Raw genomic sequence first — 23,081 nt, 5'->3', positions numbered from 1 at the left:
CAAGTGATTATGCAATGTTCGGCAAATTTTGTCTCAGAGACCGATGTAAGACGTGACATCGATGAAACCCTCTCGATGAAAAAAATATTTATATTAACGAAAGAACGTGCGAACAAGTGCTGATAATTTAGTAACCAACTTACCAGGAGTAAAAGGTGAAGCTATGTACAAAAAACAGCAGTGGAAAAATTGAGCTTGTTTTTCACACATGAGATGTGATAAAATTGTTTTTATTTTCTTTGGTATTTTGCTAATATTTAAGAAACTTAATAAATTAAAAATAGTTGTCATTCTTGTTTAATTTCACTTCTTCAAGGAGTATAAACACAACCATGCACTTGAAAGTGTGTCAATGGAAACATTTTTTTATGTCGGTCTCTGAGACGGATGTTAGCTTTAATATTCAGAAAACCTATGTTAGTTGCGAAAGGTTAAGGCGTTGCATTACGTTCTGTAAATCATTGTTGTTATCCGTTATTATTACTATATCGTCTGCAAAACCCAAGTTATTTAAAACTTCTCAATTGAGAGATATACCTTCTATTGAATCTGAGACTGCTTCTTGAAATACCGCTTCACTGTAGACATTGAAAAGTAGTGGAGACAGCACGCAACCCTGACGGACTCCTCTCTGTATTTTGATATCTTGGGTGTCCTGGTTGTCCACTCTTACCTTGGCAGTTTGATTCCAATATATATAAGATATAATTTTCATATTATGATTGTCAGTATTTTTGCTTTTCAATATATCTGCAAGCTTTTTATGTTGAACTTTATCAAATGCCTTTTCAGACTACAAAACATAAGTACATATCCTGATTCATCTCCATGCATCTCTGGGCCAGCAACATTCAAGCCGAACAAAGCATCTCGTGTGCTCATACCATTTATAAAGCCAAATTGTGAGTCACTGATTTCATATTCGAGAGTTTTGACAATTCTGCTGTGTATTATTTTCAAAAATGTTTTAAGTGTGTGATTCATTAAATATATATTGTTCTGTGATCCGAGCAGGTTGTTGCACTTGACTTTTTGGGAATTGCTACAAAGGTCGATTTCAGCCATTGTCTGGTAGTGCGGTAGATTCGTGAAAAATTTTATAAGAATTGCACATTTAATGATACAAGCGTATAATTTGGTCCACATATACTGCACATAAAAAGGTTCAAATTTAGATATAAGGCCATCTCAGATTTTACCTTTTACAAAAATGGCGGTCATTCAAAATGGGCGACTATACATATATGACTAATAGCACGATATCTTTTGAATGAAAAGTGCGATTTCAACCAAATTTGGTACTTAGGTTCGTTTTGTGATTTACAAGATCGATGTCGTGAACTGGAAGAATCGGTTTACCAGAAGTTGTGTTTTTTCTGGTTTTTTATGTAAAACTATTTTATACTCGTATTATATAAATAATTTATTTTCAATTTTTTCACCCTTTATATACTTATTAGTTTTTCAAAATGGTAACACCACTATTGAAAAGAGCGTAAGAATATGATTTAGGAAATATTTTGAACATTTTAGTTATGTTAATTATAATTACCATTTAATAAATTCATAACGTATCTTCACATGTACATAAAATATGTGTGGCAGATTCGTGCAAATATTATAAGAATTATTGTATACTTAATGGTAGAGTCATATAATTTGGACCACATAATATGTAGTATATTATACTACACATACAAAAGTTCAAATTTCGATATGAGGCCATCTCAGATTTTGCCATTTACAAAAATGGCGAGCATTCAAAATGGCGGCTATACATATGTGACTAATAGCACGATAACTTTTGAACGAAAAGTCTGATTTCAGCCAAATTTGGTATCAAGTTTCTTTTTTTGATGAATAAGATCGAGGTCTTGAACCGGAAGAATCGGTTTACCAGAAGTTGTGTTTTTACTGTTTTTTATGTAAAAATATGTTGTTGTTTTTCAATTCTTTCACCCTGTATATACTAATTTTTCAAAAAGGTAATACCGCCATTGAAAATAGTGTAGAAATATTTTTTAGGAAAGATTTTGAACTTTTTAGTTATGTTAATTACCATTTAATAAATGCATAACGTATCTTCACACGTACCTATGTGCGGTAGATTCAGGTTGAATGCCCGCCATTTTTGTAAAAGACGAAATCTGAGATGGCCTCATATCTAAATTTGAATCTTTGTATGTGTAGTGTGTGGTCCAAATAATATGCTTTTCCCATTAAATGTACAACAATTCTTATATTATTTTCACCAACGCGCCGCACATAGTTTCATAGGTACATGTTAAGATACGTTATGCATTTATTAATTGGTAATTAACATAACTTAAGAGTTCAAAATATTTGCTAAAAAATACTTTTACGCTCTTTTCAACGCCGGTATTAACTTTTTGAAAAATTAATATATACAGGGTGAAAGAATTGGTACAAAAACAACATGTTTTTATACAAAAATCAGGAAAAACACAACTTCTGGTAAATCGATTCTTCCTGTTCAAGATCTTGGTCTTACACATCAAAGAATTTATATACCAAATTTCTTTGAAATCGGACTTTTCGTTTAAAAGTTATCGTGCTATAAGTCACATATGTATAGTGTCCATTTTGCATGCCCGCCATTTTTGTAAAAGGTAAAATCTGAGATGGCCTTTCATCTAAATTTGAACCTTGATGTGTGTAGTATAGGTGGTCCAAATTATATGCTTCTACCATTAAATGCACAATAATTATTATAATATTTGCACGAATTTACCACACATAGATACATGTGAAGATACGTTATGCATTTATTAAATGGTTATTAACATAACTAAAAAGTTCAAAACATTTTCAACAAAATATTTTTACGCTCTTTTCAATTGCGGTATTACCTTTTTGAAAAATTAGTATATACAGAGGGAAAAAAATTGAAAAAACATATTTTTACACAAACAACCAGTAAAAACACAGAATGCTGGTAAACCGATTCTTCCGGTTCACCACATCCCTCTTGTAAATAAAAAAAACCTATATACCAAATTTGGTTGAAATCGGACTTTTCGTTCAAAAGTTATGGTACTATTAAACACATAAGTATAGCCGCCATTTTGAACGCCCGCCATTTTTGTAAAAGGCAAAATCTGAGATGGCCTCATATCTAAATTTGAACCTTTATATGTGTAGTATATGTGGTCCAAATTATATGCTTGTATCATTAAATGTGCAATTGTTTCACATATCGGCCGCACTATGGGGATTGTGGCAAACACATACACAAACGCATAAAGCACATACAAATAACCGAGAAACACACGAAATAATCAGAATTTGATGTTCGATATGACAAAAAAACACTGCCAATTTGCTTGAATAAAAATCCAAACAATAAATGCATACTGCCGATATTTTCCGAAACCATTGGCTAAATATTCTGCAAATAAATTGAGAATAACCCAAAAAAATGTAAACAGCAATGTTGGGAATAACAAGAAAAGATATGGTACCAACTAAGAGAGTGAGAGAGAGGACCAAAGTGACAGATGTCATAGAAAAAATTGCACAAGCCAAATGGAGATGAGCTGGACATGTAGGACGTTTAAATGATATAGTCCAAGTAATGAAGCTTGAAATAGGACAAAACCTCGCAATTTTTACAGAGTGGATCGATTTGCATGAAAATTTGAGAATAAGTAGTGGATAGTCTAAGGATCAAAATCTATATGATGCCGAAAGGCAGTTTTACCATGGGGGTGGTTGCTACCCCATCTCGGGGGTGGAAATTTTTTATTATATTTTGACCGCAAAAATTGGTAAAACTATTCATTCTAAGCAAAAAAACGTTCTATACCTTTATTTTGATAAAATTAACAGCTTTAGATTTATTCCCTATAGTAAGTGTTAGTTTTATATCGAAAAAAAGAATGTTTTTAATAGAGGAAAGTAACCAAATATGGAATAGTGCCCTAATATGGAATTCCTTGATTTTTCCGAAAATATAAGTTGAAAGCGCACTACAAGACTCTATTTCAGTCGCTCTCTTTATTATCGTATTCACACCTCTGTGTCAGATGCGCAAACGATACGTGTCTAACAGGCGTGTTTTGTTTTATCCTCTCGCAGAAAATTTCAAACGTAAATATATTCAACGAGTATTATTGGTTATTATGCATGAATACAGACTTGTTATGCTATTGCGTATATCAATAGTACCTTTATTTTGATATCTTATGATCTTCTGTAATTAAAACATTACGACTTGAAAAAATGTTGATACAAGTTTGAACTAATGTACAAATCCAAATATGGACAGTCGTTGGTGCCTACTTATGGAATAGTGGATTAAGTGTAAGTGGGCTCATTATGATTGTGCTGGTCCAGAGTTTCATATATGGATCTGTGATGTCTGCAAGTGAATTAAGCTACTTCTTTCATTTTTCACAATTTTCGTATTTAAATTTATTTGATCTCAGATGTTTATGTCTATTTTTGTTATTGATATGTTGGTTTATGCCTATATTCCATATATGGGTACCTATTCCATATTTGGTTACTTATTTGGGATTTTGTTTTTTGTTGGATTTTTTTTGTTAATTAAGGTATTTAATAGAAGGCTTTTAATTACTATATAAAAATGTATGGCTGATGTGTCATAACATTAAATTGTTTTCATTTCTATAAAGGTATTATTTTATATCCCCAAAACAAAATGGTATTCCATAATTGGCAACTTTCCTCTAAGTTTTATGCTAATAACTCCCAAAGTTTTCGTTTTTTTCCAAACAGCTTTACTTAACAAAAATATACCCTTTAAAAAAATAAACAAAACATTTTTTTTATTTTCTTTAAGACCATAATAATCGAGCTATACTCAATATATTATGTCAGCTATTCTTCGTCAAATGCTAAATATTGTAATTTCAAAGTCAAAAGACGAGAAAGCTATGCATTTTTCGAGGATAACGTGTTTAAAGTAATGCACAGTATTTAAAAAATTCTATCTGCAGAAATAAAAAAGTCTCTAACTCAAAAATTAAGTGACTTATAATGAAAAGAATGTCAGTCCCTATTTTTTCAGCGAAAAAGTGATCGGAGGCAATCCCCTAATCACCACCCTAATTAAAATTAGTCATTGACATTATTTGGTCTTTTTTATTTATGTATGGTTAAGAGGTTCTAGAAGTTTGACCGGCTTAGAATGATTAGTTTAAAAAAAATGGAGAAAAAAGCGAATGTTTTGTAGTTTGGAAAAAAATGGAATTTTCTTCAGAATAGAAAGATTAGCATCAGAGATACGAAAAAATGTTTAAATATAAAATTATAGCTTATTAATTCCCAAGAACATGCTTTGCAAAAAATGTTTCTATGGCAAAAATTGAGTGAGCTACTGACAATTAAATCTTGTAATAACATGCAAAAACTACCTTTACCAACCCTTTCAAAGTCACCTCTTTTTGCGACCGAGGATTTTAAAAACATCTAATATTAATAAGCTTATAGGTCCTGCAAAAACCTACAAAATTCTTTTTTAAAAAACTTTCTAAGATAAAAAATAAAAAAAGTTATGGTTGAAAAATCGATATATTTTTTTGGAAAAAAAGGAAAAATCCAATTGGAAGCATAATAATATAAGTTAGCGGTGGTTTTAGTCATTGGCCTTAACTGGAATTAAAAGCGAATAACGAATTTTTGTAGTTTGGAAAAAAAATGGAATTTTTTTTTCAGAATAGAAAGATTAGCATCAGAGGTACCAACAAATGTTTAAATACGAAATTGTAGTTATTTGAACTTGGTTTGAAAAAACCTTTTCTACGGCAAAAATTAAGTGAGTATATTAAGTATAAATGAGTATATCGAAAACTTTGATTTTCTCGATATAAAACTAACATTTTCAATAGCGAATAAATCGAAAAATATTAATTTTATCAAAAAAATTTATAGAACATTTTTTGCTTAGAATGAATGTTTTTATCATCTTTTGCAGTCAAAATATAATAAAAAAATTTCCACCTCCGAGATGAGGTGGCAACCACCCCCATGGTAAAAGCGCCTTTCGGCATCATATTTATATATTTTGATTCTGTAAAAATTGCGAGGTGAAAAGCTTCGGTTCCTGGCCTAATAATAGATAGATGACTTGAGAAAAACAGTGGAAAATTGGATACAGAGGGCAGAAGATAGAGAACAATGGAAGAATATGAAGGAGATCTATATGCAACAGTAGATGCAAGAGGTTGTGGAATGATTATGATGATGAGGGCAAAAATCCACCCTCATATTTTCTAGCCAAAACATGGCTGTTTCCTACAACAACATCGTCAACAACTTTGGTGGCTGTACACCATTTTTAACACAATTTTTAAATAATATTTTTGTGAATATGTACAATTTTTGGAATGCGAATCGAAGGGTCAAATGTTTTGTTACAGTCATGTACAGTCGATTGTGACTCAATCTAATACAAACACGATATTCAATAGTTTTGTCCTATTTAGATAAACAACTACGATATATTTTAACAAAAATTGCTGCTGCTCTAGTCAGTCTTAAACTTTCGACTGCGCTGTCATAACAATTATGGTAACACTACAAAGTACACTAAAATTTAGATAAATAAAAAATAAACAAATTTTTCCGCTCTCCTCGTGTAACGACGGGATACACGACAATAGAACAATGAAAGAGTGATAGTCTACATCTTGCAAAATACAATATTTCATTAAATAAATAGAAATCTTGTCCATATTCTTCTATTTACAATTAGTCCAGAAAGCCACTGCGCATCCGCTAGGAAAAATATTCTAATTCGTATTTTTTGCACAATCTTACTCAAAAAGGACCCCTTTTAACAAATTTGCATGTTGCCAGGACCAAAAGTTGGTCAAAAATTATTTAAACGTTTTTTTTTGTTTTTTTCTTAAAATTATTTTTTTGCATGAAACAATTTTTTTAGGTTTTTTGGATTATTCCAAACAGAAAAGGTCTTTAGTGACTTTTCTCTAAAGTTGATAGTTTTTGACATATAAGCGATTAAAAATTGAAAAATTGCGAAATCGGCAATTTTTAACCCCCAAAAAATATGTGAAAAACTGAAAATTTGAATGTTGCCAAGGTAGGTAGATATTCTTTAAATATCGATTGATGAAATCACGAAGAGTTTTTGGCAATACAATATTCAAAACTCCTTTGTTTTTTAATTGCTAATCAAGCGTGCGCGACACTATTTTCCACCGTTGCATGTGTATGCAGTATGGTGCAAATGAAAGGAATAAATTCGTTATTTCGTAAACCGGCGACTTTAAGGAAAAATCCCGAAAAAGGTCGATTTTTATTTTTAAGTTATGATATTGTGACATATATGGTATACTAGTGACGTCATCCATCTGGGCGTGATGACGTAATCGATGATTTTTTTTAATGAGAATACGGGTCGTGTGCTGGCTCATTTGAAAGATTCTTCAATTCTCTATTCAGTAATATAAACATGTACATAATTATTTATACAGGGTGCCAAAAAAATTTTTATTAAATTAAATCATTTGGCAAATTGACAAAAAAATTAAATTATTGGACACCCTGTATAAACAATTATGTAAATGTTTATATTACTGAATAGAGAATTGAAGAACCTTTCAAATGAGCTAGCACACGACCCCTATTCTTATTTAAAAAAATCATTGATTACGTCATCACGCCCAGATGGATGACGTCACTAGTATACCATGTATGTCACAATATCATAACTTAAAAATAAAAATCGACCTGTTTCGTGATTTTTCCTTAAAGCCGCCGGTTTACGAAATATCGAATTTATTCCTTTCATTTGCACCATACTGCATACACATGCAACGGTGGAAAATAGTGTCGCGCACGTTTGATTAGCAATTAAAAAACAAAGGAGTTTTGAATACTGTATTGCAAAAAGCTCTTCGGGATTTTATCAATCGATGTTTAAAGAATATCTACCTACCTTGGGAACATTCAAATTTTCAGTTTTTCACATAGTCTTTGAGGGTTAAAAATGGCCGATTTCACAAGTTTTCAATATTTAATCGCTTATATGTCAAAAACTATCAACTTTAGAGAAAAGTCACTAATGACCTTTTCTGTTTGAAATGATCCAAAAAACCTAAAAAATTTTTGTTCCATGCAAAATTCCTTGCAAAAAAAATAATTTTAGTAAAAAAACAAAAAAAAAACGTTTAAAAAATTTTTGACCAACTTTTGGTCCTGGCAACATGCAAATTTGTTAAAAGGGGTCCTTTTTGAGTAAGATTGTGCAAAAAATACGAATTAGAATATTTTTCCTAGCGGATGCGCAGTGGCTTTCTGGACCAAATATTAAAACGGCTTTGTTCCTTTAAACTCCCCAAATGTTTGTGTACGTTCCAATTAGACTATTACTGCTGCACCATTAGTTAAATACAGTGTTTTTAAAACTTTTTTGCCTCCTAGTATTTTTTCGATATGGCACCTTTTATCGAGGTGCCATATTACCTATATTTTACCTTCTTTCTTAAAATAGTTCAAAGTATACCTAAGAATGTAAATTGTAAACTAGTTTTCATATTATTACCTATACTTTGTTTCACGTTAAGAATAGAACGTTACCCTTACGGGGATCAGTGTTGCCAAACCTCTCGTGCACAGATGGATACTCGACTGCCGATATACGATTCATTCTAGTCAGTACGGCGCGGTATCGGCGCGCTTCTATCGTCCATAAGAAATACATGCGGCTCCACAATGTTCTATTCTTAACGTGAAACGACCTATAGTCTCCATAATCGTACTTAACCATATACAAGTATGTGGTGGATTTGACAAATATTTAAAATATCTCGATAAAAACTGACTTTTCGAAAAATTACTTGGAGGCAAAAAAGTTTTATAAGCATTGTGTTTAACTAATGGTAGCACAATAATAATTTAATTGGAACGTACATAAAAATTTGGGTGGGTTTAAAGGAACAAAACAGCCATAAAATTATGGACTGTCCAAATTTTAATATATTTTTTTTAAGATGCTTTTGTCATAATAATGCGACGTGTCTATTTTCAATAACAAATCTCCTATAGTTTTAGATTTATTGGAGAAAATAGATTTTCATTTTGTAATTTCAAAGGGCTGTAACTTTTTTTATATGCATATTTGTACTAAGGTAAGTTAGGTTTAATCGAACTCTTTTTGGTCCCAGAATATGTGATTAAATTTATGACCTGTATTTTTGTGACACCCTGTATAATTCTGTCTACTACTTCGAAAATCGGCTCTTGGTGTATATGTGCGGTCGATTATTATTTGCCCTATCTACGATCAATTTTTTTGTTTTTCCTTTGTTGATATGAAGTCCAAATTCTTTGCTTATCCAGCTGAACTGTTCGGTAATGGTGATGATTTCGATTTCATTCGCTGCTCTAAGTACCATTTGCGTATCGCAGGCTACTAGTTTTTATGCCTTCCATGTTATTCCTCGTTCCATCGTTCCCTCACAAAGTAGCCCTCATCTAACTCAATGAAGAAAAATGTGTAGCAAACTTATCAGTAGAATGTAAAAGGCTTTGGTTGCCAATACTAAAAGAAAAATTCAACAACAAGATTATATCAAAAATAGCATCAAAAAATCTGCGGTACATCGTCTACAGTCATACATAATATATTAAATATATGCAACACACAATACATAAATACAATATACAAACATTCACATACAAACACATACACAAACGCATTAAGCACATAAAAATAACCCGAAATAATCAGAGTTTGATGTTCCATACGGCAAAAATCCTCTAAATGTAACGCTACCAATTTGCTTGAAGAAAAAATCTACAATCAATGCATACTGCCGGTAATAACATATGGTTCCGAAACCATAACTTTGACTAAACATTCTGCAAATAAATTGAGAATAATCCAAAGAAAATGGAAGGAGCAATGTTGGGAATAACTAGAAGAGATATGGTACCAACTAAGAGAGTGAGAGAGAGGACCAAAGTGACAGATGTCATAGAAAAAATTTCACAAGCTAAATGAAGATGGACTTAACGTTTAAATGATAATAAGGGAACCAAAAGACTCATAGAATGGAGACCGAAGATAAAAGACACCGACGTAGACCACCAAAAAGATGGATGGATGACTTAAAAAAAAGTGGGAAATTGGGTACAGAATGCACAAGATAGAGAACAATGGAAAAATATGGAGTAGACCTATATCCAACAGTGTATTCAAGAGGTTGACGAATGATGAGGATGATGAGGGCAAAAATCCATCTTCATATTTTTCTAGCCAACACATTACTGTTTCCTACAACAACATCGTCAACATCTTTGGCGGTCATACATAACACTATTTTTAACACAACTTCTAAATACCTAATCTTTTTTGAAAACAATTTCTGGAGTGCAAATCGAAGGGTCAAATTTTTCGTTACACATGAAATTTTCAATAAAGTCAATTGGGGCTTAATCCCATTTAAACACCATATTCAACATTTTTGTCCTATTTAGATCAACAACTATGATAAATATTAACAAAAATTGCTGCTGTTCTGGTCAGTCTTAAGCTTTTAACTACGCTGTCATAACAATTATGATAACACTACAAAGTACACTAAAATTTAGATAAATAAAAAATAAACAAATTTTTCCGCTCTCCTCGTGTAACGACGGAATACACGACACTAGAACAATGAAAGAGTGATAGCCTACATCTTGCAAAATACAATATTTTATTAAATAAATAGAAATCTCGTCCGCACTCTTCTATTTACAATATTAAAACGAAATTGATAAGTGGCAGTTATTTGAACTTCGTATTTTTTGTGGAATTACTTATCTTAAAATGTTAAAACGTACATATATATAATAAAAGAGTAATCGTTAGTGTGAAAGTTAACTGTGACATTTTTTAACAAAGTGAGTTAATACTTTGTGTTGTGTACTTTAGTGACTATTCGTACTGGAAATAATTGTAAATACTTAAAAGGTAAGTCTTGTGCTATATCAAACACTTTATTTTATAGATACTCACAACAGGCTGCTGTTAATACTTACGGCATCTTTATAAAATACAGACGTAAGATTAACTATTCACAATTATTTTAAACAAAACTCATGCTTAACCCTTTTGTTCACCGTGTCCTCAATTGAGGACAACCTATTCTATAATTTTTTGTATGTAGCTCCATGTGTTTTTACCCTTTTGAACAAAATATTTAATTTTTTGAAATATTGCTTCCTATATTTATAACATTTCTATATTGACATGCGAAAAATGCAATGTTCATCTCTGTACAAGTAAAGAAAAAAATTGGTTTGTAAGATACCATACATTGCGTATTAAATAAAATATGTAGTTCTTGTTTTTTGTCAGTATTTAAAAAAAGAATGTGTGTGTACTTTATCTACTCTATGTCATATTATGTATAAGTTTTTAGTTTGTGAAAACTGTCATTATAGATAGCAGTGCGTGAAGGGTTTAAAGTGTGCGTGAAGTAACAATGTATTTTAAATAGGATTTACTTTTTCGCACACTTTCAATGGGTTTTTTGGCACACTGTAATATAATCAAATATCCTTAATTTTGGCGTTGTCATGGTGATGACAATATGAGCAATAACTTACAACAAAATTTTTGACAGTTTTGTGGTTTGAAAGTACATAGTTAGGATTTTTAAATGTCAAAGTTCTAAAAATTGTAGAATAGAAATGAATTCCAGTGACGAAGAGTTAAAGTTTTTTATTTATTTATCGTAGATAAAATATTGTATGAAACTGTGCGTGAAGTACTTTTTGCAAACTTACGCGATGTATAGCACTCGGTCTGTTGTCGCTCGTGCTAAAAATTGCATGCGTTCGCAAAAAGCATACGTCAGGAACTGTTTCATAAATTACTATTTTCTATAAACGCGTTAAAAAGGCAATAACACAGTTTAAATTAAATTTTAAAAAACCTTCTAAACCACCTTTCTCAAATTGCGCAAGTTGTACTATTAATATTAATGTTAATAAATGAAATATAAATATTTTGACTTTTCACAATTTGACAATTCACTTTTAACTGCAGTGCCTTAAAAATTTTAAAACACTAGTGCTTTAAAGTAGCATTTTTAATGCTCCTATGGAGTGCTAAAAATTGCATTTTTAACACGGTTGTAGAAAAAAGTCCTTAAACACCAACACATATTTAAATACATACAAACTTTTAACAATATTTTTAAGTTTATCCCTATTATTGTTCCTTAAATTTGCATATAAATAGACAAAGGTATAATGAAGTAATTCGTGAAATCTTTAAACCGACAACCGTCTTTAGATATTCCCAACTTTCTAAAGGCCGATGCCACATTATGCGTTTCGACCGGATGCGTTTCCGCCGCATCCGGTGAAAACGCATAGTGTGACAGATCGGTCCGGTTGCGTTGGAAACGGATGCGTTTTGAGTCATCGGTACGCTCTTACAAACTGCATCAGACTAAACGCATAGTGTGACAGGTCGGTCCGGTTGCGTTGGAAACGGATGCGTTTTCACCGCATCAGGTCAAAACGCATAATGTGGCATCGGCCTAGTAAACATTTTGTAAAAGCATGATTATAATTACCTGTTATTATAATAAACCTTGTGATTGGTTATACCATTGGGGTATTCAATCACCGGTTATTCAATCAACATAATTTGATTTGTAACTGTAATAGCAGTTAGTTTCCACGTTAACCAAAATAAAAAGAATAATTCAATTTGGACGTTACGAATTGTCCGTTACGACTTTTTATAGTTACGAACTGTCGCCGTTACGAAGTGTCGCCGTTACGAACTGTCGCTGTTACGAATTGTCCGTTACCATTTGTCCGGTTACGAATTGTCGCATTACGAGATGTCATGGAACCTTTTTTTGATCCAAGCTGAAATTTTATTCATAAAAACAGGAATATAAAAATGTAAATTAATAGTATACAAAATATCAATGTTTTGGTAATGACTTTCCGTATTGATATTCTCTGAAAGTTGTCTCAGTAGAGGCCACGTTTATCGGAACATTATTGACAATGATAATACTCTGGGCTAATTAGCAAAATACAAGGAAAAGTTATTTACCAGCAATTTTATTGCTGGAATCGAATCTTATTATTGTATGTATTAATAATATAGATATGCAAAGCCCGCAGATAGTGTGCTACTTTTTTTATAAACAAAATGGCGCCCGAAAATCGTGTTTTTTTCAATTTTTGCTCTATAATTCCAAAGATTTTAACTTTAGACCAAAAACACCCAAATAAAAATTCACCGCAATTAAATTCTGCACAGAGACGTGTTCCTTCCGATTTACTTTGACGAAAACTTTCCCCGGAAAAAGCGGGTTTTTCCAACAAAATCTTTAATTTTCAACTAAACTTTTAGATAAGTAGTTGTTAATCAATAATTAAATAACTTGGTAACGTAAAACCCTTTCCGTATATATTATAATTCCAGAAGCCAATGGAAATTGAATGAACAGTTTAGCAACAATTGAAATGTAAATTAAAAATTTACGGTCGCTATAAAAACGACAATAATTACGATGCATAAGAATAGCTATGATTTTTTCATAAAAAGACACCATATCTATCTAATGTACTTTACAGAATTGAAATTGGACTATTTAAGCGGCCTCAGGAATATTTTAAAATTATAAACAATTTTTTGGTTTATAAAGAAATAGAATATCTCGGGAAATATTAAAGTAAATTAAATTATGAAAACGGTACTCGAAAGACAGCGGCCGGACGCATCTTTTAAAAGAAAAAACGTTTAATTATGACGAGTGGTTCCTGAGATATTACCGGTCAAAGTTGACCGGAATTTACGGCAAAGATATAAACAACACGATCATAATTTTCAAACCATCGCCTTTTTATTTTTGTCCTCTTTCTCCACACCAATTTCCATATCTTTAAAATCCTCATAACATATATTATTATAATAAAAACTATCGATAATACGTGTGAAAATTGCCAAAAATAGTAAAATTCCAATCAAAAATTAGGTTGGAGAAAATGTAACCCTCAAAGTTCAAAATCGGTATACGTTAACAAAATGCATTTTCTCGGCTTCCCATGGAGCAATTTCCTTCATTCTTTTTTTGTTCCCTAATAACTCGAGTAGAGCCATCGAACTAACGCATTATTAAATGTCAAACTTGCTTTTGTTTTGTTATAATAGATTAATTTATTTATAAGAACAGAAAATTACATATTTTTTCCAGTAGTAGGCTTTTTTTTAGATAAACTTACTACAAGTGTACCTTTTAAAGTTAAAAACATACATATTCTCATTTGAAAGCTGTATAAATATTTAAACAAGTTTTATTTAAACAAATTAAAATATTGTGTTTTAATAAATAAATTAATTTATTATAACAAAACAAAAGCAAGTCTGACATTTAATAATGCGTTAGTTCGATGGCTCTACTCGAGTTACTTGGGAATAAAAAAAGAATGAAGGAAATTGCTCCATGGGAAGCCGAGAAAATGCATTTTTTTAACGTATACCAATTTTGAACTTTGAGGGTTACATTTTCTCCAACCTAATTTTTGATTGGAATTTTGCTATTTTTGGCAATTTTCACACGTATTATCGATAGTTTTTATTATAATAATATATGTTATGAGGATTTTAAAGACATGAAAATTGGTGCAGAGAAAGAGGACAAAAATAAAAAGGTGACGGTTGGAAAATTATGATCCTATTGTTTATATCTTTGCCGTAAATTTCGGTCAAATTTGACCGGTTGTATCTCAGGAACCACTCGTCATAATTAAACGTTTTTTCTTTTAAAAGATGCGTCCGGCCGCTGTCTTTCGAGTACCGTTTTCACAATTTAATTTAGTTTAATATTTCCCGAGATATTCTATTTGTTTATAAGCCAAAAAATTGTTTATAACTTTAAAATATTCCTGAGGCCGCTTAAATAGTCCAATTTCAATTCTGTAAAGTACATTAGATAGGTATAGTGTCATTTATGAAAAAATCATAGTTATTCTTATGCATCATAATTATTGCCGTTATTATAGCGACCGTAAATTTTTAATTAACATTTCAATTGTTGCTGAACTGTTCACTCAATTTCCATCGGCTTCTGGAATTTTAATATATACCGAAAGGGCTTTTACGTTACCAAGTTATTTAATTATTGATTAACAACTACTTATCTAAAAGTTTAGTTGAAAATTAAAGATTTTGTTGGAAAAACCCGCTTTTTCCGGGGAAAGTTCTCGTCGAAGTAAATCGGAAAAAACACGTCTCCATGCAGAATTTAATTGTGGTGAATTTTTATTTGAGTATTTTTGGTCTAAAGTTAGAATCTTTGGAGTTATAGAGCAAAAATTGAAAAAAACACGATTTTCGGGCGCCATTGTGTTTATAAAAAAAAGAATGTGTGTGTACTTTGTACGCACGTAAGAAGTTATACTTCTAGTACATATTAGGTGATTTTTGAGACAATACCAAAAATTAAAAAAAAATAGAATAAAACGCACACAAACACATTGAAAAATGCCACAAAGAAAAAATTATTTCTGAACGAAAACAATTGTTGGCAAAAATTTTAAATACGCATTTTCTGAAAAAAAAAATTATATGACAAATATACTTACAGTCATAAAATGGATAAAAAAATAAAAAAAATAAAATTTGCATCGGGAATCGAACCCGTGAATGTCCGGGCGCTTTGATTCGTAATCGAAGCGTAGACTCACTCGTCCAATCCCACATTATTTGTCATGTGGAAAAATAGGGTAACTGAACGTTTTACTGTTTGACAGTTGTTTTGTATAATTAAATTATGTAGTTTAAATTTTGTGGAAGAAAATATTAAATAACAAAACAGTAAAAAAACAATATATTAAATGAAGATTGGTAGAACTTTTGTTGGTAATCAAATTAAGTATGTAAATCAAACCATTACATACCTACTAGATAAATAAATCTACGCCAAAAAATCATAATTTAAAAATAAAAATCGGACCTAATTTGGGATTTCTCTCTAAAATCCCCATTCTTGAGAAAATAAATGTATGTATTCCAACCTAATCCAAATGTATAATTACAATATGATTACAATAAAAACTACTTACCAAATTAGAATGAGTTTTCCTTGTCCAAAATAGTCCAAAATTCCAAAAATATAGGTATATGAAAACTATTTAAAAAGGCAGTTTAACTATTATAATAACTAACTTTGTTTCTTTTCACACAAATTTCAAAACGCAACAACCATAAATAATCAAACTACACTAGGTTCGCTTTCAAGATGCAGTAGAAAATAAACAAACCAAGACACGTTAAATGCTACTAGGAGCACTTCCGAATCATAATTTACAATGTATAAACTTTGGAAATCATGATTTGGAATTTACAATGTATATACATTGTAAATTATGATCCGGTTGTGCTCCTAGTGGCATTTAACGTGTCTTGGTTTGTTTATTTCTATTTCTACTGCATCTTGAAAGCGAACCTAGTGTACAGCTGTGCCACAGCCGCCATATTGAATAATTGTTGACATGTCATTTGAACATCCAATCAGAACAAAGTTATAATGCGCATGCGCCGGGCTGACAGGTTTTAAAATATAAAAATTCACCCTCTATCGCCGGTAAAGAAGTATAACTTCAAAAAGTAGCACACTATCTGCGGACTTTGCATATCTATATTATTAATATATACAATCATAAGATTCGATTCCAGCAGTAAAATTGCTGGTAAATAACTTTTCCCAAAAATGGCCTATTCTCCGATAATCAGCCTAGACTATAAACAATATCTTTACGTGTCTTATTTTAATTGCATTTCCGACATTTTTTTCTAATAGTTCATTCATGTCAAATCAGACAAAATTTTTATTTTGGAAAATTTTCGTGAGGGGAGGTGTTTCGTAAATATAGAGGTTTATAAACTTTGGTGCGTCCGATAACTGGAGTACTCTTAAAAATTTGTCGGATAATATTACCACTTAATTTTAAATATTTTTACCAAACAATTAGGGGAGTGCATATAACTTTTTACTTCGGAAAAAATCAAACAAGATAGAACTTTTTGAAATTTCATTAAGAAATGTTTAATAAACAACATATCAAAAAGTTCTACTCGAGAAGTGGATGCTTCATTTTTTATTAAGCAAATGAACTACGAAATTAAATGTTTTTTTAAATAACTCCTAAAATATAAATTTTAGAAAGAACTGACTTGACCATTGAAAAATTCAGAAAATTTTACAAAAAAAAACCTTTTATAAAGAATTTTCTAAAATTAAATCTGTATCTTCTATAATTTTTTATTTATAACGCTAAAGTCACCCTTCTCACAAACATTGGCGCACTGTAAACTAGCGTACTGCGAAGTGCACGCTTGAGTTATTTTAATGTAATTCTTTAACTAATGGATCAAATGAAATTTTACAAATTGAACATGAAAGAAGAATAATTAAGCTATCATATGGTTATAATAGAAAGAAATAAAATGTATGGTCATAAGTACGGTGTGGGCGGAAAGTGAGCCTTACATGAATTTTGTTTAAAAATAAATGATTTAAAAATGTGTAACTAATACAATTTTTCTTATAAAACTCTCAATTTTACACAACTTACCTTTCAAGCATCTTACTAAATAATGTTTCATTCAAAAAAAATCTCAAAAATTTAATTCAAATGATATGACGACTCAAAAAATGTAATTTTTGAAATCTTCGTAGTTTTATAGAATTACCACCAATTTAAGACAGTATTACTCAAGTTTGAACAGATCTATTACAGTTTTATAAGTACTTTTTTGAAGCTTGGGATGTAATCTTTAAAATTCACTGAATTATTTTACTTTAGAAGTGAAATAAACATTTTCTTTTTAAAAAATTAAGAAAGATAACAAAAATGTAATACAAAAACCGAAAATTACCAGCTAAAAAAATGTTTATACAAAGTGATCAAAACTTTTTTCTGTATAACTTACCTAAAATACATTTAATAATAAGCTTAAAAAATAATAAATGTTCAGTAAAAAATTTTTTTTTAGCTCTTATACAGTATGTCTGCGTAACTTGGAACCTGTTGATAACTTTTTTTATTATCAGTTTTACGAAAAAAAGTTATTCTTTATAAAATACTCTGCATCGTATATAGTCTAAGATGCAATCATTAAATATCAAAGTTAATTAATCTTATACGAGGTATGTCAAATAATATGAATTTCACTCAAGAGTAAAGTACCTTTACATTGTACAATATCGAAAAGTGTTATAAAGAAAAGTTTTTTGGAATTAAAAAATTTATTTTAGTGTTCAATTACATCCGTCTAATTAAAATATTGTGAATAATAAAGGCACTTAACTCTTAAGAAAAAATCATATTTTTTACATACCTCGTATAACATTAAAAAAGTTTTATATCTGATGGTTGTATTTTAGATTTTAGACCAGGGAGAGCATTTTTTAAAGAATAACTTTTTTTCGTAAAAGTGATAATAAAATAGTTATCATAATTGAAATGAAATGATGATGAGTATCCGTAATTTGAGAAAAAAATGAATTTCTTTTTCAACTGGAATGATGTAATTGTATATTTAAACACAGTTTTTAATTTAAAACAACTTTTCATATTATCATTTTTTGATATTCTGGAATATAAAGGTACTTTACTCTTTAACGTAATTCATATTTTTGACATAACTCGTATAAAATTGATAAAATTTTATATCTGATGGTTAAGTTTTAGATTTTTGACTATCCAGAGCATTTTATGAAGAATAACTTTTTTTCGTAAAATTGACAATAAAAAAGTTTTCCATGTGGTTCCTAGCTACGCATATAAAGGGTGATTGATTAGTGTGAGGAAGCTCAGTAGATCTGTTATAGTGAAAATTACAAAAAAAAGTTATTGACAAAAATTGTAGGCAGCTTTAAACTCCACATTTTAAAATTAGTTACAATCTTACAAGGTGTTCCATAAGATGGTGGCAGACCAAACTTATGTTTTTTTAAATGGAACATCCTATATTTTATTTTAAATTTGAAATCTGCTTCACTTCCACATCACAACAATGTAAAATTTTATTATGTTATACCGGGTATTTAAAAAGTTATAATCAATATTACCTGAAAATCGTATCAAGTGTAACTCCCTGTATAATTAAAAAGAAGTACAGGAACATTGATCTATTACAACCATAGTTTTTTAATAATTGTTAAAAACTATAAAACATATTCGTTTTCATAATATTCGTTAAATCAAATACAGGGTAAGTCAAAATGCAAGTACATTATTTTCTTGGTAATTTTAAATAGAACACCCTGTATTTTATATTACTATCGAAAAGTACTAATATCGTACTTAAAATTTTATGAAGTAATCCCTATACCTAAAGTTATCAGTTTTCTAGATATTTTTATTTTTCCATCAAAGTATTAATTTGGTAGATATTTTAACGTTTACCAATAATTATTATTGTGAGTTGGCCATGATTGATTTGTCAGAAACTGACAGTTTGATATTATTGTTAATTAATTCAGTATTGGGATACACCGTAAATAAGCAACAATTATTATTTAGTAATTCAGTAATTAATTCAATTTAAATTAGCAATAATGAATTTTACTACTGATGAAATGGTAGATATGATCTGGATTTTGGGGGAATGCAATAAAAATTCATTACTATCAGCTAGAATTTATCAAGAACGGTTTCCAGATAGGCGGCAACCTAGACAAGATACATTTGAAAAATTGAAAGATCGATTTAACCGCACTGGTTCAGTGAATTATGAAAAATATAAACGAACAAAAACTAGTGTGACAGAGGAAAACGAAATGAGTGTGTTAATGGCAGTTACAGAAAACCCACACACAAGTATAAGGAGTATTTCCAATGAACAAGAACTTAGTTACTACTCTGTTCAAAACATTCTATCTAGAAACAAGATGCACCCTTATATTCAAAAGCACCAAGAATTAAATAATGATGATTTTCAGAAACGAATAGTATTTTGTGAATGGGACTTAGAAAAAATTAATGAGCAGAGAGATTTTTTTGATTATGTCCCATTGAGTGATGAAGCTACATTTCATCGAAACGGTTCTGTTAATTGGCATAACTTTCACTACTATTGGGGGAGAGGAGGGTATGTGTGGGGAGGTATCGTCAGTAACCATGTAATAGGACCATATTTTTTTGAAGATAACTTAAATGGTGAGATTTATTTAGATTTTATCGTAAACCAGTTACCGATATTATTAGAAGAGGTTCCACTTAAATATACGTTATACGTGAACAAATATGGTTTCTACATGACGGTGCTCCTGCGCACCACAACGAATTAGTACGTGGTGAACTTAATGATCAGTTTGGTGAAAGATGGATCGGAAGGGATGGACCGGTAAGGTGGCCCTCAAGGTAACCAGATTTCAATAAAATCATTTTTTTGGGGTAACATTAAGAACGAAGTATATAAAATACCTCCAACAACAAGGGATGACATGAAAAATAGAATCCGAAGTGCATTTCCAAATATTTATTTACAAATGCTTAGTAATGTAAGCAACTTTTTCAATGGCCGCTTTCAAGTATGCATAGATGTTTTGGGAGGTCATTTTGAACACCTTACTTAAGTAAGATAAGTTAAAATTACTAATTAATGTCAAACTGTCAGTTTCCTATAAATAAATCATGGCCAACTCACAATAATAATTATTGGTAAACGTTAAAATATCTACCAAATTAATACTTTGATGGAAAAATAAAAATATTTAGAAAACTGATAACTTTAGGTATAGGGAGTACTTCATAAAATTTGAAGTACGATATTAGAACTTTTCGATAGTGATATAAAATACAGGGTGTTCTATTTAAAATTACCAAGAAAATAATGTACTTGCATTTTGACTTACCCTGTATTTGATTTAACGAATATTATAAAAACGAATATGTTTTATAATTTTTAACAATTATTAAAAAACTATGGTTGCAATAGATCAATGTTTCTATACTCCTTTTTAATTATACAGGGAGTTAAACTTGATACGATTTTCAGGTAATATTGGTTATAACTTTTTAAATACCCAGTATAACATAATAAAAATTTACACTGTTGTGATGTGGAAGTGAAGCAGATTTCAAATTCAAATAAAATACAGGGTGTTCTATTTAAAAAAACATAAGTTTGGTCTGCCACCATCTTATGGAACACCCTGTAAGATTATAACTAATTTTAAAATGTGGAGTTTAAAGGTGCCTACAATTTTTGTTAAAAACTTTTTTTTGTAATTTTTACTATAACAGATCTACTGAGCTTCCTCACACTAATCAATCACCCTGTATACTGTATAAGAGCTTATGTATAAGAATTTTCAAATTGCAATGCCATATCCGGATTCAGCATAATCAAAAACAAAATAGAAACATATTTGATCAAAGTAAAATGATGAATTCAACGATATTTTTAAAATTATTTATACAAAACAATTGTTATTGTTTAAACAATTAATAAACAATTAGCGGCCAAATCTGCGAGTATAACTTTTTACTTTAACAAGAAGTATATAAACTAAAAAAATAGTTTTAGAAAAATATAAGTTGTTTGAATGTTTCCGAAACAATGCATGTTTTCGTTTTAATTGCACTTCCCTAAATCCTGCAAAAATCAGCTGTGACGGTATAAATTTTATGAATTTATGATGCGTCGCCCGCCATTTGGGGGCACCACAGTTTAGAAACCTCAATACCAAACGTAACTTCGTGAGCCACTGAGTCGCGACACGTCATCTATGAATAGAAGTTACCTTTAAGAAAATGCGGACAAAGTTTTCTTGATCTCCTGAAACTGTGTCATCTTTAAATGTATAATATGCGGAAATCACCATATACATAGGCCGTGCAAGTGCTCCATACGCATTTTGCAAAGAAATGGGAGGGCGCACATATTTATGTTTTTACGCAGCGAAAGGGTTATTTATAGTCTTTAATTGAATAAGTTGATGAGGGGAGAGCTGTTTTCCTCAAGTGGTTATTAAGAATTATCTGTATTATTTAGTTTATTAATTTTTATAGATTCCGATAAAGATCGATTTCAACAGTAGTAGATAATTCAAATTGTTGAAAGACTGATAAATTTTGTACACACTTGAATGAATGAAGAAAGTGAAAAAAGTATATTAAAGTTTTTTTTTTCTAAGCATTTATTAACAATCAGAATTACATATTCTATGAGTTAATTTGATAACAAGTACAATAACGTATATCAACTATTATAGTATTAATCACCCAGCGGTTTCACCTCAGTTTCAGCGAAGATCTATGGGCCATAATCTTCGCAATCTTCTGTTGTTTAGTGGCTGCAGTAATGGTAATATTAATTGGTTGGGGTGGCCTTCCAATTTCTCGTGGTGTCTGTTGGCTCTTTCTTGAATTACTGTGTTGACTAACGGGATGTTTAGGTCTCTATGAAGGGTTTGGTTGGAAATGTACACAACTCCAGAGTTCTATAATACTGTACGTCCATATAGGTTTGATGACTGCTTTATAAACTAGCAGTTTGTTCTCAATTGAGAGTCGAGATTTTCGACCTATAAGCCAATTAATTTCTTTTACTCTCAACTCAATTTGTTTCTTCTTCTTTAAAATGTGTTGTTTCCAGTTTAATTTAGAATCAAGATGAAGCCCCAGGTATTTGAAAATATTCTGTTGTGGTATGTTGACTTGATTACGGCTAATATTTGGGCATTGGTCTTTTCTTAGTGTGAAAGTTATATGTGTTGACTTAGTTTCATTAGCTTTTATCTTCCATTTCTTTAACCACTGTCCAATTTGGTATAGGTGTTCTTGAAGTTTTAATACTGCAGCTGTTGGATCCTCTTCAGTTGCAAATATTGCTGTGTCATCAGCGAAAGTTCCAATGGTGGTTTGTGGAGAGGTTGGTAAATCGGATGTATACAGTACATAAAGTAGTGGACCCAGTATACTACCTTGTGGGAGTCCTGATTGAATTCTGTTACGGTTTGATATTTCATCCTCCACTTTAGTTTCAAATTCTCTGTGATTTAGATGTGATTTTAATAAGTCAAGGTATTTGTTGGGTAGAT

The 23,081-nt window shown here is 30.6% G+C and overlaps 1 protein-coding gene across 2 annotated transcripts in view; it reads left to right on the top strand.

Annotated features, from left to right (window-relative positions):
• Positions 1–10,656: 10,656 nt before the first annotated feature.
• LOC114327196 (ATP-binding cassette sub-family C member 4) overlaps positions 10,657–23,081 on the top strand; it is a 206,232-nt gene continuing 193,807 nt past the window's right edge. The window contains exon 1 of one of the 2 annotated variants that reach the window (XM_028275727.1): positions 10,657–10,966. The gene's annotated coding sequence lies outside the window, so the exon portion shown is untranslated. The remainder of the gene's footprint in view (positions 10,967–23,081) is intronic. The other variant, XM_050660971.1, reaches the window with a different exon arrangement.

Source organism: Diabrotica virgifera, chromosome 9, assembly GCF_917563875.1.
Source record: "Diabrotica virgifera virgifera chromosome 9, PGI_DIABVI_V3a".
NCBI classification, from domain to species: Eukaryota; Metazoa; Arthropoda; class Insecta; order Coleoptera; family Chrysomelidae; genus Diabrotica; species Diabrotica virgifera.
The sequence above is the reverse complement of the archived record's forward strand: the minus strand, read 5'-3'. Positions and strand labels throughout refer to the sequence as shown.